This window comes from Microtus oregoni, unplaced genomic scaffold (genome assembly GCF_018167655.1).
Source record: "Microtus oregoni isolate MIOR12 unplaced genomic scaffold, Mior012 000029F_ref0000214, whole genome shotgun sequence".
Taxonomy (NCBI): domain Eukaryota; kingdom Metazoa; phylum Chordata; class Mammalia; order Rodentia; family Cricetidae; genus Microtus; species Microtus oregoni.
The window spans coordinates 6609303-6628093 of record NW_024543088.1 but is presented as its reverse complement, the minus strand read 5'-3'; the positions used below and the strand labels follow the sequence as shown (position 1 = coordinate 6628093).

Sequence of the window (18791 nt, the reverse complement as noted above, 5' to 3'; positions counted from 1 at the left end):
CTGGGTGATTCCCATGGGACACAGTGGAACTTGGACTTTCCATTCTTCTGGCATGAATTTCCCCTTATAATAAGTAAAAATATAATTCCTTATCTTTAAACAAGCCTGGTTATTTCCTGAATCGAGCTAAATACTACAGATATTACAATTGAAGAAAAGTGTAAAATCAAAAATGGTTACGATATCATTGAATTCACAGTACTTCTGTCCATATAATATTGTATGTGCAAACAAAATAGAGACTTCATAATTCTTGAACAGATTTCACACTTGTAGACTTGTTTTCTTCCCAGTCTTATGTAAGTAAATGTATGTTGCCTGAGAGATTTTCAAAACATTTATAGTCACATTCCCTTCAATATAAATCTTCTCTGGTCCTCGGAGCACTGTGATGTGCAAAGGCCTTAATAGACCTCTTATCCACTAAAAGTTTACTCTTGTAACTTGTTACTTCTTGTAACCAAGAAGAGGAAAACTTTACCACACTGACTGCACTTAAAGCGTTTGACAGGATGGACTGTGGTAACACACTCCTTTAATCTAGCACTTCAGAGACAGAGACAGACAGATCTCTGTGAGTGTAAGGCCATCCTCTTCTAAGAGTGAGTTCCACAAAAGACTCCAATGCTACAGAGAAACCCTGTCGCAAAAAAAATAAAAAAAAAAGTTTCTTTGTAGTATGATTTTTTTTCTCAAGATTTAAAACCTGAGGACACACACAAGGGCTCTACCATATTGGCTAAAATTGTAGGGTTTCTATTCAGCATGTGTTCCTTGATGAATGTGTATACTTCTACGACAAGCAAAGGCCTTACTACATTGATTATTTATAAGGTTTCTCTCTAGTATGTGTTCTTTTGTGAACTTGGAGATTATTGATATATGAAAAGGCTTTACCACATTGATTACATTCATAGGGTTTCTCTCCAGTATGTATTCTTTTATGTGTTCTTAGATGACCAATTTGTGAAAAGGCTTTATCACATTGATCACATTCATAGGGTTTCTCTCCAGTATGTGTCCTTTGATGTACTTGAAGATTACTCTTAATTGAAAAGGCTTTACCACATTGATTACATGTGTAGGGTTTCTCTCCAGTATGTGTTCTTTTATGTAGTTGGAGATGATGTTGTCGTGAAAATGCTTTACCACATTGATTACATTCATAGGGTTTCTCTCTTGTATGAATTCTTTTATGTGTTTGTAGAGTACTGAGTTGTGAATAGGCTTTACCACATTCGTTACACTGATAAGGTTTCTCTCCAGTATGTATCCTTTGATGTACTCGAAGACTACTGTTCACTGAAAAGGCTTTACCACACTGATTACATATGTATGGTTTTTCTCCAGTATGTGTTCTTTTATGTATTTGGAGACTATGCTTACATGCAAAGACTTTACCACATTCATGGGATTTCTCTTTAGTATGTGTTCTTTTGTGTATTTGGAGTTTAGAGCATTTTGAAAAAGCTTTATCACATTGATTACATTCATAGATTTTCTCTCCAGTGTGTAATCTGTTGTAAACTTGGAGACTTCTTAAATATGAAAAGTCTTTACCACATTGATTACATTCATTTCGTTTCTCTCCAGCTTGTGTTCTTTTAAGTATTTGGAGACAACTGGTACCTCGAAAGGCTTCAGCATATTGAATACCATCATATGGCTTCTCTGCAGAATAATTTTTTTCATGCCTTTGAAGATGACTATAACATGCAAATGATTTAACACATTGAGCATACTCAGAGAGTTTCTCTCCATTATGGTTTCTTTCATACCTGCAAAGATAATTGACAAATGCAAAAGTTTTACCATGTACATTACAGTGATGAATCTTAATATTTATATGAATTAATTTTATAATTTTGCTTTATTGTAAAGAGGAATAAGATTTTAAGTTTTATATTCATGGTGCTCTCCTTCAGCATAAGATGGGATGGAGTAGGAAGGACCTTGGACTTCCCACAGGGCAGGGAATCCCAACTACTCTTTGGACTGGAGAGGGAGGGGAAGGGGGTGGACAGAGTGAGAGGGAAAAGGGAGGAGGTGGAAATTTTTAATTAAATAATAATAAAATAATAATAAAGAGACTTTTTGACTCTCATAAACTAACTCTTTCAATAAGTTTGGCAAAGTCACAAGTACATGAGTAACACTGGCTTTTCTACTGAGTATTTACTTTTTGGTCAGTTCTAAACATAGACTTATTATCTAGTCAATGTGTGTACGTGTGTTCCCTGTGCAATATCTGAGTGCTATGAAACTAAATGGATTGGTAGCTCTACAGCATAGTTCTCATGGGACTAGGACTCAAATGGTGGGATCAGGTAAGGAATTATTTGTTTCTCTTCTGTTTTTAGAGGAATGCCTTGGAAACAAAGACCAGTTATGTCATATTGAGGCATATGATTTTATGAGAAATTAATACACATCAATATACCTAAAGGTGTGCTCATTTATATTATTGTTTTTCTTTAAATGTTCCAGGACAGGCCGGGCGGTGGTGGCACATGCATTTAATCCCAGCACTCGGGAGGCAGAGGCAGGCAGATCTCTGTGAGTTCGAGACCAGCCTGGTATACAAGAACTAGTCCAGGACAGGCTCCAAAACCTCAGAGAAAATCTGTCTCGAAAAACCAAAAAAAAAAAAAAAAAAAAAAAGTTCCAGGACAAATTAAAACTTCTTCAAAGACAAATATATACCAAGTTGCAAATAAAAATTACCTTCCATGTTTTTTAGCACTTTGACAATACTCTTCAAAATTATGGTCTTCCCAACTGTAGCCTAATACAGTAACAAAAAGTAAATAATATATTAATCAATATGTACAAAATTGAATATCTTAAGTGACCTATGCCTTAATTATTTGGCTCATTCTTGCTCTTTCTCAAACACATATACCAAAAGTATCAATAAATAATACAGGGTAGTCCCCTTATTTTAAAATGTAAAGGAAAGTTCACAGTCTTACCAGTAGCAGTGAGGTTCCTGTATGTCTCCAGCATCACATCTTTGTAGAGACTCTTTTGGGAAGGATTCAGCAAAATCCACTCATCCTCAGTGAAGTCAATGTGCACATCCTCAAAGGTCACTGAATTCTAGAATAATCCAACCAACAGTAAAACAAAGTGTGATCCTGACATCGGATACTTCTTTTAAAATGGTATATTTGTATAATGTTGCAGCTTCCCATACTTCTTCCATGACGTTACATTATAATATAATCACCAGTCACTTTAGAAGGAAAATGAAGAAGAGGTTTCTATGTGCCCTTCCTTGGCCCTTTAAATAGGATACAGCTTTAAGAAAGAAATGCCAATGTACAGACATAGAGACACAGAGAAGCAAGCAGATCAACACTACTGAGAAAACATTACAGAAATAGTAAAAATCCCACACCAGTTTGGAATTATGATTAATAGAATGGTTATTTATTTAAGGGGGAATAACTTACAGATCTCCGTCCAAACAACAGCCCACTGCAAAATCAGGAAGGGAGCCTAATCACGAGAAGCAGAGGAGGAAACCAGAAAGCAGGCTGAGGGAAGGGGCCTGCTTTTTTAAAGGGAGAGAGACCACACGGCAATGGGCTGGTATCTCAGCGGCTATTGGCTGAAGGAGCAGAAGGAGCTACAGCAACAGTTCAGCATAGAAGTTTATCATTGAAATGTATAAAAATTTATATTCCAGGTTCATCAGACAATAAAACAACACACAGACACACACACAACCACACACAGACACACAAACAAGAAGCCAAGATCATTTGTATTTGTGAGTAAGGACAGCATGGTCTAAGGAGCTACATTCAGTACCCAGAGCTGCACAGAAAAATATCCTCTTTCAAAAACAAAAGGAAAAAGAAAAAAACTAAGATAGAAATCAGGATAGCAAAGGCTTAAAAGTGAATAGCAATTGCTTCAACTGAATTTTTTGTCATTAAGTGATAACATCTATAATGGCGGTGAAGTCATAACATCAGGACACACATAACCAGAGATGGGTTGAGGCTATAAACATGTAAATACAATCCCCAATATGGGAATTTCATCCAAAAGATTTCTCCTACTAAATATTCCACAAATACAACAAAGAAGAGCACCCCAGAGAGACAAGTGTTCAACCACTTCTTCTAATCTGGGACATTTTCCTTCAATCAACTACATATTGACCCTAATCCAAAAATATTCATAGTCATCCCATGATAAAAATGTATTTAGTCTAACTTCAAAGATTGTCATAGGCTGGAACAGTTCCTGAAGTGTTTCAAAGTGAAGTCTCTTATAAGAATCATGATATTGACTTGATTGGCCATAACCCAGCCCAATAAAGGCTCACCTAATAGTGCCACTCATTCCCCAGAAGATTATTGGGTCTAACTACATTCAAACTACCAGAGTCGTTTATCTGAGTCTTATGGTAGGTAGATTCCCAATTATCTGAGGAACTGCCATATTGGTTTCCATAGTGGCTATACAGGTTTGCATTCCTAGCAGCAATGGAGGAATGTTCTTTTTACTCAACATCCTTGCCAGCATGAGTTGTGCCTTGTGTTATTGAACCCAGCTATTCTGACAGGTATAAGGTGAATTCTAAAAGCTCTTTTGATATACATTTTATTGATGGATAAGTATATTGAACATTTAGTTAAGTGTTTCTAAGACACTTCAGATAGATCTATCTGAAACTCCTCGTATAAATCTGTAACACATTTTTTTAAATTAATTTTTTGTTGTGTTGCTTCTTGAGTTCTTTTGTTTCTGAGCAAGTAAACCCAAACTACATAGACAAACATGATGCGTACTCATTGTAAGTGGATATTAGCTGTTGAATAAAAACTGATAACAGTACAACCCACAGACCCAGATAGGGTAAGTGTCAAAGATGGCTGTAGCAAGGGGTGCAGGGATTCCAAACAATAAGATTAAATAGACTAGATTTTGTAGGTGTACTCAGAGCAAGAACAGGAAGGATCATGGGAGTAATGGAGGTATGGAGGTGGAAAACACATCACGAAATTCCTAGAATAGGAAAGCTCTCAAGGGTTGATGTTGCAGCAGTGCAGTAACAACTTTCTGCAATCTTTGAGGGTGATTATAGTGTGGACTCCCTATAACTCAGAAATATGGAGCCTGTACTGGCCATCTTCTGTAATCACATATGGCTCCCAGCCATCCACAAAATATTTGACACACACTTGTTGTGTATGGAAGATATATCAGGAAAATGGTGGCTCAAGATTTGTGTAGTGGCTAACCAATGACTGGCCCAAATTGATGCCCATTGTGGCTTGGAAAAGCACCTAGACTGGCAGGATCCAGAAGTTGGATGGCTCAGAGAACTAGGCTGGAACCAAGTACAAATAAAAAAGAAACATTCAATGTAATGATACCTAATTCCATGACCAATAGCCCTCCGGGTCTCCAATCCTGTTCAGCATTGTTAAGAGTAGCACACTACTTTTTCTTGGGCTGGTTCCATTTCTGATTAGTAGGTCTCCTTGGCAGGTAACCTGTGACCCTGGGATCTCTAACATCTTGGGTAATTAAAGAATTCCAACCTTCCAATATTAAGAACCACTCAACCATAGGCTCTGGGTCAATACACTGACTTTGCCCTCTGCAGTACACATATCTAGTCTTCTAGACTCTGGCTGGCTCCATTCCACTGTCACTGCTGTTTCAGTGGTCATCTCACACTGCTGGCCTCTTCAGACACTGGGGTCTTCTGTTGCAACCGAGCTTCACTTTCACCAGTGTTTCTCATAGAATCTCCTCAGGGTGCCGCACCTCTTGCCATGACCCTTCCAGTCCTGGGCATTCAACTGCCAACGAGACTGCACCTTCAGTGATGTCCTTTCCTGACCTCTCACAGTGCCAAGCCTTACATCCATCAATACCTTCAAAACCAATACCACCTGGGTGAGACACAATATAAACTCCATCTACCAGCATGAGGCACATCCTTGACCACCTCGGAAGACAGTTTCTCTGTGATCTTATTAAATACTTCCCAGACATTTTCACATCGCTGATGCTGGTCTCTGAATCATCACTAAATTTTTGGCTCTAGCCGTCCAGCATTAAGTACCCAGTAGAGCAATATTTTGCTTAAATACTTCTGATAACTTGCTCACCACAGCTGACTCTTGAGCCCCAGCTAGCCAGAAGCAGTGGATTTAATGCCTTTCTTTTATTCTTAATTCTTAAGCCAGAAGAACCATGTGTCCCAAGCTGTCAGGTTCTGCTGCTTAGTGGGGTTAGAACATGGCACCTTGTTTAATTCTATCTTTACCAGCTTTCTATCTTTCACTGTAGAAGCTTGGCTGTTGGGAAACTTGATCTGTAAACTAAGCTGTCCCTGAACTAACTAACAGAAGTGTGCAGGCCTCTACAGTCTGAGTGCTAGGGTCAAAGTCAATGTGCCGCCAACCCCTCAGGTCACCAATCCCTTTATTCTATTTCTTATTCTGTTGATGTCCTTGAGCAAAAGATTAAGATGTGTCCCACTTTTGGGGGCCCCTACCTCCTGAAGTAAGATTACTTGCTCGGCTGCTCTTTTCATTAAGTATCTTCAGTAGAGTTACCACTAATATCCACTCAGCAGAGTCTATCTAAGGCTATGTAGGTAATTCTTCACCAATGGAATTAATCAAAATCTCCTTACAATAGCCTCAGGCAGATTTTTTTTTAAAAAAATATTTATTTATTTATTTATTCATTCATTATGTATACAATACTCTGTCTGCATGTATGTCTGCAGGCCAGAAGAGGGCACCAGACCTCTTTACAGATGGTTGTGAGCCACCATGTGGTTGCTGGGAATTGAACTCAGGACCTTTGGAAGAGCAGGCAATGCTCTTAACCACTGAGCCATCTCTTCAGCCCTCAGGCAGATTCTTTAAACCAAGTCACTTTCTTCACCAAAATATCATAAGAATCATTCCTAAAGAACATACTAAAATTCTTCTCTGAAATCTCTTGAGCTGGCTCCTGACATTTCACATCATTATCAAGGTCACTCTTCCCCCATGCTCCTTCTAGTATGATTCTGTATGAAGTGCCAAATGCATCAAATGCATTCTGTCCTTTTCTTAAGCCAAAGAATCAAAGACCTTATTATTCTAAACAAAAGCATGATTAGAACTAGTTGGAACTAGCACACCAATACCCAAGTTCCTGGGATCAACTTCTGTTTTGTTTTTGTTTTTTTTTTTTGTAAGGAGACACAAGGATCCGAGAAATTCTTATAACAAAAACATTTAATTGAGGTGACTCATATACAATTTCAGAGGTTGAGTTAATTATCATCATGGCTGGAAGCCTGTAAGCTGGCAGCCAAACCTCATACTGAAACTGAGGGTCCTTTGTTCTTGACTAAGAGGGAAAAGGACATAGCTGACATACTGGAAAGTATCCTGAGAATAAGAGACCTCAAGAAACCCACAGTGACATACTTCCTCTAACAAGACTATCCCAACTCCAGAATGGCCACACCTCCCACTACTTCCACTCCATAAGAGATTATGGTGCCAAATATATCCAAACTAACACAGTGGTATAGCTGAGTCTTGAGGTAGATAGATTACCAGTTCTGAGGAATTGCCATATTGATTTCCATACTGTCTATACAGATTCGTATTCTCAGCACCAATGGGAGAATGTTCCATTTTCAACATATTTTTGCCAGTATGAGATGTCATGGTGTTATTGATCCTAGCCAACCTGACAGGTATAAGATGAATCATTAAAGTAGTTCTGATTGGTATCTTCTTTTTTTTTTTGGTTTTTTTTTTTTGGTTTTTTTTTTTGGTTTTTCGAGACAGGGTTTCTCTGTGGTTTTGGAGCTTGTCCTGGAACTAGCTCTTGTAGACCAGCCTGGTCTCGAACTCACAGAGATCCACCTGCCTCTGCCTCCCGAGTGCTGGGATTAAAGGTGTGCGCCACCACCGCCCAGCTTGATTGGTATCTTCTTGATAGCTAAGGATGTTGAACATTTATTTATGTGTTTTTAAGCCAGTTAAATTTATCTGTTTAGGGGGGCTGGAGAGATGGCTCAGTGGTTAAGAGCATTGCCTGCTCTTCCAAAGGTCCTGAGTTCAATTCCCGGCAACCACATGGTGGCTCACAACCATCTGTAAAGAGGTCTGGTGCCCTCTTCTGGCCTGCAGACATACACACAGACAGAATATTGTATACATAATAAATAAATATTTAAAAAAAATTTATCTGTTTAGAATTCTTTATTTTGTGTGTATCACATTTTTTTTATTTGTGGATGTCTAGTTTCCTCAGTTCTATTTTATTCTGAGCAGATAAATCCAGAACCACATAGACAAACATGATACGAACTCATATATATGTGGATATCAGCAGTTGAGAAAATAATAATGCAGTAGAAACTTTTTGCTAGCTAAGAGGACAACCCTAGTGAGGACTCCCAGTATCTAAAGATATGGAGCCTGAACCTAACATCTTCTTTAATGACATATAGCTCCCTGTGGTGGGAATAGAAAAGAAAGCCAGCCACAAAATATTTGACACACAGTTGTGCTGTCTGGAAGATATACCAGGAAAATGGTGGTTTAAATTGATGTAGTGGCAAACCAATGACTGGTGTAACTTGAGGCCTAAGCAAAAAGAAGCAACCCATGACCAACACTGTGTGGATGGCAAGGAACAAGAAGTTCAATGATTCAGAATTTAGAGTAAAACAAAATACAAGTAACAAAAATGAAAATAATAGCCAACATAATGATCCCTACCTCTACTCTGATAAAATTATAGATTGTTTCCTAGACTAATTGTCAACAGAGGTCCTTCTTCTGGAAATTAATTATGGCAGGTAAAAAAACTTCACTCAAACACTAGCTGAAGCACTTGGAAGCAAGCAGAAATGTGGGTAAGAGTTTTTTAGAAGCCAGATGTGTCAAGGACACCAAAAAACCCAAAATTTACAGAATCAATTAAGCAGGGATCATAAGGACTTTGCTAGCCTGACAGAGCAATTATGGAGCTTACAGTGTGTGAGTTCTATCCTCTCAGTGTGTACTATGGTTCTTTGCTTGGTGTTTTTGTGGGACTGCTAACTGTAAGAGTGTTTCTCACTTTCTTGCTCTTGGAACTATTTTCCTTTCATTGGGTTTTGTAGTCATGCATGGATATGAAGGTTTGTGTCTAGTCTTACTGTATCTTGATATGACATTCATTGACATTCCTAAGAGGCCTGCTCTTTCTGAATGGAAACGGAGGAACAGAGGATCTGAATAAACAAAAAGAAATGAAAATGCTTTTAATCTAACTTCATAATCTTCACAATCTTTAACAGCAAAAAATGTTGTTCAAATATCCAAAGTCTCTTCTGATACTCAAGACAAAATATTGTCTTGTGACATCTTTTATAATCAATAAACAAAGTATACTTTTCATACATAAAAGGACACAGGATATATTCCATTCAGAAAGAGAGGAATATAGTGATCAGTGTTCCAGTCACTAATTTGAGCAGACATCCCATACTCACATACAGACCACACCTGGCAAAGAACAGGTAGGCCACCAGTTCATAAAACTCCTTCATTCCTTTAGTTTTCACACTCCTCAAACAACTCTCCAGCCATCACCCCTGAGACATATCCCCGCCCCTCAAGAGCAGGCCTGGCCAGCAAGAACAGGTGCTTGAACTCAGACAAAGACTAACTAATAAGGCAATGTCCACATCAGTCATTTGAAATCCAGGTAGGCTGTCCACCCATGGATCTCCTCCACTCTTTGAGTATGCCCTCCAAACATTGTCCCCATCCCACCTGCCTTCTTGTCCCTGTGTCCTGGCCTCAAAATAGGTGGAGATGTCTTGTTTGAACAAGACACAGTAGCTGTGAGAAGTCCATGTAGGCCACTTGCGCACTGATATGTCCACTCCCAAAGTCCCTCACACCACACAGTCCCCAGTCCACCCCCTCTCTTCATGTTTTCTCAGCCACCAGCTTCCACAAAGACTTCCTGACAGAACAGAGACCACATCTGTCAACTGATTTCTAGTTCCAAACATGGATGTGAAGGAACTATAGGCCACAAGGACCAGAAGAACAGACAGCAAAAAGAAACCAAAGAATAAAACACAATTTCAAAATAGACAAAATGAGAAATAGGAACCTAGACTCATAATCACCACAAACCCAGATACGTAGATGACAGTGTAAGAACACAAACAACAGCCATGTCAATATGTCCCCACCTGAGCCCAGCTACCCAACTACAACAAGCCCTCAATACTCTATCACAGCTGCAACACAAGGAATACTGTGTGAGAGGTGTCTCTTACTCTTTTCCTTGGTCTTGAGACCCTATTTCTCCTATTGGGTTACCTCATCAAGCCTTGAGATGAGAGCTTATGCCTAGTCTTACTTAACTTCACATGTTGTAGTGTAGTGCCTGCACTGTGAGAAGGTTCATGAGTCAGGCAAGGGACTGGAGATTGAAAAACTCACAGAGACATGGGCCACTCTTAAAACAAGAAAGCTGATTTTATTGTGTTCCAGGGCAGCTTATATAGGGTTCTCCTTAATAAATGGCCATACCTAAGCTTCTGGGATTTTTAGCTGCAAACCCACCAGAAACCACTCGCCTGCCATCAGGAACTCATGAAGGTCTCATGCTTACAGCAACTACAAGCACAGGAAAACCAGCTGTTCACTCCAGCAGGCAAAATGTCATAGAAAATTTAAGGTCTGAAGGTCTGCAGTCCCAAACAATATGTCATGTTTGGTTGATATCCCTGGAGATCTTCTCTTTAAAGAAAGACAATGGAGGAGAAGATATGAAGGACAGGGGGTCAGGGGACAGGAATGAAAGAAGCGAAAGTAGAGAAAATTGAATATTGTGTGGGAGAAAAATTTCAAAATGAAAAGAAAGAGGAATGTGAATGCTGTGGGGAAGATTGGACCAAAGCAAGATTAAAACTCAGCAGGATGAAAACAAAATCCTTCAATTGCATCTCAGACTTAAGGGGCTCCATTCTAAAACAACTTAGATAGCTCCACCCCTGTAACTGTTTGTTCTTGTCACTCATTTGCTATTCCCACTCTCTGTCTGCAGCTGTCCATGGCAAATGCCTCCAAGCTTGGATATGTCACTATCCTGTGTTCTCAAAAGCTTCTTCAGAGCTTCAGACAATAAACTCTCAATGGCTCCTCACTAGGTTTCTGACCCTGCCAAATGCAGGTAAATACAATAGTGCTGAGCTGAACCCACAGAGGGAGAATCCACGACCTTTATGTTTGACGTCTTTATCGTTCCTAGAATCAGTACATAAAGAATCATGACAAGTTCGGCTTCTAAGTTGGAATGCAACCCACCAAAGTTGCATGGACCAGAGTCACAGTAGGTTTTGCATGAAGTTGATTCCTGAACCTAGGAATCCCTTTGTTGCTCCATCCATCAATAGAAGAAGGTTTAGCTAGATGGGATCTTACCATTAGAGCACCTTGCTAGGCTTCCTCTCTATAGCAAGGGATTTTCTTTAATGGTGACAATCTACTTGAAAGTTTCTGCCACTTGAAACTACCCAGAGCAGTGGGAGTGATTTCTTTCTAATCTGTTGCTTTCGTTGGTTAATTAATAAAGAAACTGCCTAGGCCCATTTGATAGGCCAACCCTTAGGTGGGTGGAGTAAACAGAACAGAATGTTGGGAGAAAGAAGCTGAGTCAGGGAGTCGCCATGGTTCTCCCACTCCTCACAGATGCAGGTTAAGATCTTTCCTGGTAAGCCAGCTCGTGGGCTACACAGATTATTAGAAATGGGTTAAGAGGCTGAAACTAATGGGCCAGGCAGTGTTTAAAAGAATACAGTGTCCGTGTAATTATTTCGGGTAAAGCTAGCCGGGGTGCTGGGGACGCAGCCCCGTCGCTCCTAATATTACAACACAGAGCTTTTTCATTACCAAAAAGACTCATTCATTTCTTTATGTCCCACTTGTTCAATTATATAGTGTAGACCTGCAAAAACTATCCAACTGAATCAATACTTTTAAGAAATCAGCCTCTACTTTTTAATTTTAGCTTACTCAATTTTCAGATAATGGAGAAAGTAAGAATTGTTTGGGACAAAAATATAATCCAATGACCTCTAGCTTAACTTTTCCTGCAATCTACTTCCGACTGAACTCCTATGAAGTCCACCTTCACTGTCTGCTTTCCTCTCAACACACCCATCTTTTCAGTCCCATAAGAACGACTGGTGAAGCTCTGTGTATTTGTTTCTAGGGATTTTGCCATCTCCATCTTAATATTCTCAACAATCCTCCAGAAGTCATCAATTCCAAGTCCTTTGCAATAACAACATCACTCTATTGTACCGCATTTTCTTATAACTTCCTTGTTACTTGCTGTGACTTAATTCTAATCAAAAGTATCTCCATGTTTACGTGACTGATATTACTCAGTGGGAAAAAATAAACAACGACATCTTGCAATGGAAATGGATGAAACTAGAAAATGCCATTCCGTTTGAGGTAACCCAGACTAAAAATCAAGCAAACAATATTACTCACTCAAAAGTAGATACTACTTATAAAACAAAGGAAAACCAGTCTATAGTTCACAACCACAGAGAAGCTAGGTAACAAGGAGAACCTAACAGAAACATATATGGATCCACCTGGACAGGGGAAATAGAAAAGATCTCCTGAGTAAACAGGGACAACAGTACTGTTAGGCAATGACATCACAGTTTACAGAGATCTTGTATTTTGGTTGAAGTAGTAAAACTACAGCCATTGGGGTTCATGATAAAGTCAGTTCTTTATTCAGATTTTTCATTGCCTTTGTCTGTGGACCCCAAGAAATGGCCACTCATGCCATTTATGAATCTTTGAAAACTGATTACAAAACTTCACGTTAGTAATTTTTATTGGCAGCTTTGAGTACCAGCCCAAGTACCCTTCAGGTTTCAGAACTGGATATCTAGGGCAAGCAATGTACTCAGGGTAAAACATTTCACTCAAGGATATTACCTCTGCATCTTCTCTATTTTTCATGGTAGAGGAAAAATGAAATGAAGGGGGCATGGAGGAGAGGAATAATAAGCAGAAGAAAGAAGGAGAGTAAGGGGAAGTAGTAGAAATAGGGGAGGCAAAGAAGAGGAAGAGTAGGTGCAGATCTCTATGAAAAGTTTAGTTTTTACAGACATGGTTAGAAAAATCCATAGGGAAGGACAATAATAATAGGCATATCAAAATCACAAAGAGTGGCAGGTCAAACCTGACAAAGCAGTACTCCAGAACAGGTGACCTGACCTAGGAAAGAGCCAGCATTCAAAGGGAAGTATCTGAAATTCCAAGCCCTTAGATAAAGATATTAAACATTCCTGAATCCTTGTTTCACCCATAGTTCTCATCTAATCTCTGCTGTGATACACACATCTGGGACACCCAGATTTGTTTGTTAGCAAAGGTGGGGCATGCTACCTTCCTGCTCAGTGCCTGTCTTCTAGAGAAATTTCTATGTGGTCTGTAAGCAGGTAATTTTGTGGGGTTGACTTTATGTAAATTTGAGTGCTAGAAGAAAAAGTGAAGCCATTGTTCCAAGGCCTCATTGTGTGGGGAAATAGAGCAAGGTCAGTCCACTGATCAAGCAGAGGTTGCTCTTCTGTGGTGTTCTGGGAATGTGGCCCATTTCAAAGGGAACAATCTTGTCTTAAAAAGGTTTTTACGGGGGGCTGGAGAGATGGCTCAGAGGTTAAGAGCATTTCCTCCTCTTCCATAGGTCCTGAGTTCAATTCCCAGCAACCACATGGTGGCTAACAACCATCTGTAATGGGGTCTGAGGCCCTCTTCTGGCCTGCAGCACATACAAAGACAGAATATTGTATACATAATAAATACATAAATATTTAAAAAAGAAGAAAAAAAGGTTTTTATGGGGGGCAGGAGAGATGCCTCAGAGGTTAAGATAATTGCCTGCTCTTCCAGAGGTCCTGAGTTCAATTCCCAGCAACAACATGGTGGCTCACAACCATCTATAATGGGGTCTGGTGCCCTCTGCTGACCTGCAGGCATACACACAGAGAGAATATTGTATACATAAAAAATAAATAAATACTTTTAAAAAAAGGTTTTTACAGATATGATGGTGACTTTTCCAAAATACAAGTGTTCCCACATCTCTGCAAAATAGGTTGTTCCATGTGGATGAGTACATATACACTTCCCATGGATCTGCCTATTGGTCTGTGCATTGACTGTATACTCTTGTGGACTCAAATAAATTTTAACAGCTATAAAAGCAGGAAACCTCTCATGTTGCTTCCTTCCCTCCCCTTTCTGCACTCTCCCTTCAACAGCTTCAGAGTAAGTAAATGGACTCAATTTTTTCACATATCTCTCTTCAATTATGAGTCCCAAGGAAAAGTCAGATGGATTAGAGGTTTCTCATTAACTGGTCTCCTTTTCCTTCTCAATGACCAGTCAAAGCCCAGCCCAGAAGGAGTTGCAAGAGTGTTTTCCTAGCACAGGGCAACAAAGGCAGAATTAGCTGTGTTCAAAGCAATTCTCAGGTACATAATGTGGGGGAAGCCTGAGCTAGAAAACACACTGGTATAAACAGAAATCACTTGGAAAAAACAGGAATATAATCTTCAATATCACTAGGCTGTTTCTAGCTCTGCTAGCGTGTCCCTGGGCTTGAGAAGGAGCTATGTCCTTTCTCCACGAGTTGGAATCTAAATGGAAAAACATTGATCAAGCCAGCTCTAAATATAAGAGTTTTTTGTCTTTTCAAATAGTTGTCACCTTGTCTCGTCATGTGCATTTGGCAGAACTATAATTATCTCAAAAAAAAAAAAACCTGGAACTTTAAGTCACACCATGCCATAATGTTCATTATGATCCTATAATGCCCCCCCCCTTGAGTAGCAGGTTAGAGGTTTGTTATTGATACGGTGATGGGTGTCATGACTATTTATAAATCATTGGTGTCTTTGTCATGATTTAGAGGACAAATGTGTGAACAATCCTTGTAAACAACTTCATATTCTAGCATCCGAATCTCTAACAGGCCTAGTTAGGATACTACTTATCTTTGGGTAATTTAGAGGCAACTCTACCTCAGGTAAATATCTCCTAAGCATTGGGGTGAAGCCTTTATGTCAATAATTCTTACTCTTCTGAACCACAGGTTAGTAGTAGAGTATGAACGAATGCAAGAATGCCATTTAAACGCCACAAAATTAACTCCAATGGATCTTACTCCTCAAAGTTAAATGCAAAGGGCAGAGCTTCTAAAAGGCATTAGAAAAACTAGGTATCTCCACGATTGAGACATTGCCTTCCATACGTATTAAAATGTGGACCACAAAGATGTTTCCAACACACAGTTCCCTGCTGGAAATGCTTTCCACAGATGCAGCCCACAGAGGGAAGGTTTTTTTTTTGTTGTTGTTGTTGATTGTTTGTTTTGGTTTTTTGAGACAGGGTTTCTCTGTGGCTTTGGAGCCTGTCCTGGAACTAGCTCTGTAGACCAGGCTGGTCTCGAACTCACAGAGATCCGCCTGCCTCTGCCTTCTGAGTGCTGGGATTAAAGGCGTGCGCCACCACCGCCCGGCCAGAGGGAAGTTATTTAAAGGAAAGAATTGTTTCTGGGGAGTTGCAAGGACCACATGGGACCTCAGAGAACATGTTGGTAGCAGCAGATTCCTACCCTGACTCAGCAAGGGCCTGCCACACTGTCTCCCGTGGCTCATGGTTCTCTCCTCCCACATCTTGGAACAGTAACCCCTTACTCACCATGCTGTGGATTCCATGCTCACCCATGCTCTCCTCACAACAAAAACCCTGCAGTAGCACTCACAGCACAAAAAGCAATCCGCTGGCGCCTGCTCTGCTGTAAAATCAAGCTTGCAACATGGCGCGAGGAAGAGTCCAGCAGGACTCCTGACTGACAGGTCTTCCTGGAGTCCCTGATTGGCTAGTGAGGCTTGAGTGACAGGAGCACCTCCCAGAGCCTTAAAGTGTGTTTAAAGACACAGAGCCGGGTTCTTTGGCTATGGCTTCCACCGCAGACCCAGACTTTTGCAGATAAAAAAAATATAAACAAATGTCACATAGCTAGGACACATGATTTTCTATTGAGGACATGTATAGACTGTGATTGAGAATAATATTTCAAATTAAACAATTGAGTCTCAACGGGCCAACTACGTAAAATTTAACCTTAATGTTGGCATATGTATTCACAGGTTTTGGGGTGTAATACAGCTGAAACAAAGCTTTAAAAGCAACTTAAAATGAGACGAAGATGATTTCTCAAATACCTATAAAGTGAAATACACAAGAAGACGTCTAACATTTTACAAAGGCACAGAGATGATTGAGGAAACAAGACAAAAGCATCCCAATTAATATTACCTGACATGACTTTCTTGTTAGAATTGACTGATTATCAAAGGTGACAAATAACTCCTTATACCCACAATCCATTGATAAAAAAATCTATTGATAAGTTAGTGTGCATGCTATAGATTTAAATTAGAGACAACTGATTTTTTTTTTACATCTAAAAGTTTAGATATTTGTTCCTTTAGGATTCCTCATAAGATAATCTCTCAAGAACAGTAATAAAGTAATTGACCCTTTCTTTATAAGTGCAAAATGCAGCCTGCCAGTAAAAGACCTCATAAGGAAGAATATCTTGCTTTCCTACAGGGTTAAATTATAACAAATTGCTTGGCTATGAATGTATGAGAGTTCTTGGAACAATTTGTTTTTTACGTGTAGTTCATAAGATGTTTAATTATGTAAGGAAGATGAAAAACCATGTTTTTAACTATATTCGTTATAATCTCTCACTTGATGAATACAATGTAACCACCTTGAAATTCCTATATTGGCTGAAACACTTTGCTGGGTTATATAAGCTGTAGAATAAGATATACAGTAGAAAGAATGTGGAGGAACACAGAAGATAGAGAATAAAGAAAGAAACCATCAAGAGATAGTGTGAGTGTCTTTTTCTATAACATCCTTCAGATAATAAAGTCTAGTAAATGCCTACGCTTTTTTTTCAGACAGTCCATTTGATTATTGTATAGAGGGCCAAATCACTTTTGCATTAATGAATACCCTCTTTTCTGTAGGTATTAAGGCCTAGAGAAAGGGAACACTGGGTCTTGTCTGGACCAGTGCTCAGCTAGCAGCATGCTATGCAGTGAGCCCTATTGAAAAAGCAACATGTACCAGAAGGCTTCCCACTGAATTCTGTGTGCTAAAGCTCTTTGGTTTTTTTTCCAGGTCTTTCAGACTTGTGGATTCTGGCTCACATACCTTTATCTTTCCAGTTGGAGCCTCTACCCAAGACAGTGACCCTGGCATTTGTGTCTCAGCTGGAGAAGACGTCTCTCAAAGCCAAAGCAGATGTACCTGAAGCTGGCCTTTCTGGAGTGGATGCCAAGCTTGTGTCTAATCTCATGCCCTTTCAAAGAGCAAGATAGATTCCTGGTCTTCCTCTTGGTCTCTCTCGCTTGAATTTCATCACTTAACACAGTTGTGGTTCAAATGCTTCTTTTATAAATACTTACATGTATTCATTGCATCCATGTCTGGAAGCGTCTAGATTAAATACTCAACATTAAGTATTAAACAACCAGGCGTGCTATTCCAAAGCTTATTGTTACCACTGATTTCCAGTTCCATGAATCAACCAGGGCTATGGATTGCAGGTGTAAAGAAACCTGGTTCTCACCAGCTGAAGGAAAGAGATGTCTCCTTAGAATTCAATGCTTTAGCTTGCTTCCTGGTCAGCCAGGTGTTCTTTGCAGGGCCTTCTGGCTGGTGTTCCACAGTTGGGCAGCATGGACTAAGAGCTCTTCCTGTGCTGCAGAGAGAAAGGCTGCTTCCTGTGGCAGCTGAGAAGATGAGGAAGTTTTCAGATAGGATACTTACTGGCCCATGTGCTGCTTGGCTTTGGTGTGCTTACATTTGGTCCCCAGTGAGCTACTCAGTTTTTGCATCTTGGAAAACTTACCAGAAGGCCAAGGGCAGCTGAAAAGTCTTGTAGTGCCCACAAATTGATTAGAAAAGATTAATCTTTGTTTTTACTGTGTAAGAAGGAAAGAAAAGAGCTGTCCCCCAGCTCACTACTAGTTTTCTGAGCCAGCAATCAGTTTTTCTCAAATAAGATAAAAGAGGACTGGAGTTTGCAGCAGGGGACCAGATATCTGATGTGCAGAATCTTTGTAGGCTCTCAGTTATTCATCTGCAACAGGAGCAAGTCATTTCACTGTTTCTGCTCTCTTACTTCCTCCCTCCTGTGGGATAATGGTTGTAGTAGAACCAGTTCCTTGGTGTTTAGGATGGTACCAGGGTTTTCTTACTGTTTCTCCCAAGGGTAGGTCAAGTACTACTTACTCCGATCTCACTGCCGCTCTTGGAGTAAATGCCAACTCAGTATTTCTCTTTGGGCCCTACTGTTAGAGGCTGGCAGCAAGGCAGGAATAAATACATTTGCATCCAATAACCTGTACCCAGAGAACTTTAATCTTTCCAAATTTATCAGTTGCCAAGTGGAAAACCATATTATTATTAATTGCATGGTAACCTGGTTAATATTCATGGACAAACATATGTTTGATTTAGAATGACAGAGTCAAAATGCACTTGTAGACACGTAAAACTCGCTTGGTTGGAATTCCACTACACCCAAGGCTGCACCTGATAAGAAGCAGTTGTTACAGGACTCACTCAAGATAACCAGACACAGGCCGGGCGGTGGTGGCGCACGCCTTTAATCCCAGCACT

At 39.8% G+C, this 18791-nt stretch overlaps 1 pseudogene; it reads right to left on the bottom strand.

Annotated features, from left to right (window-relative positions):
- The window catches only part of LOC121464647, a 90768-nt pseudogene that overhangs the window by 45913 nt on the left and 26064 nt on the right, over positions 1 to 18791 (bottom strand).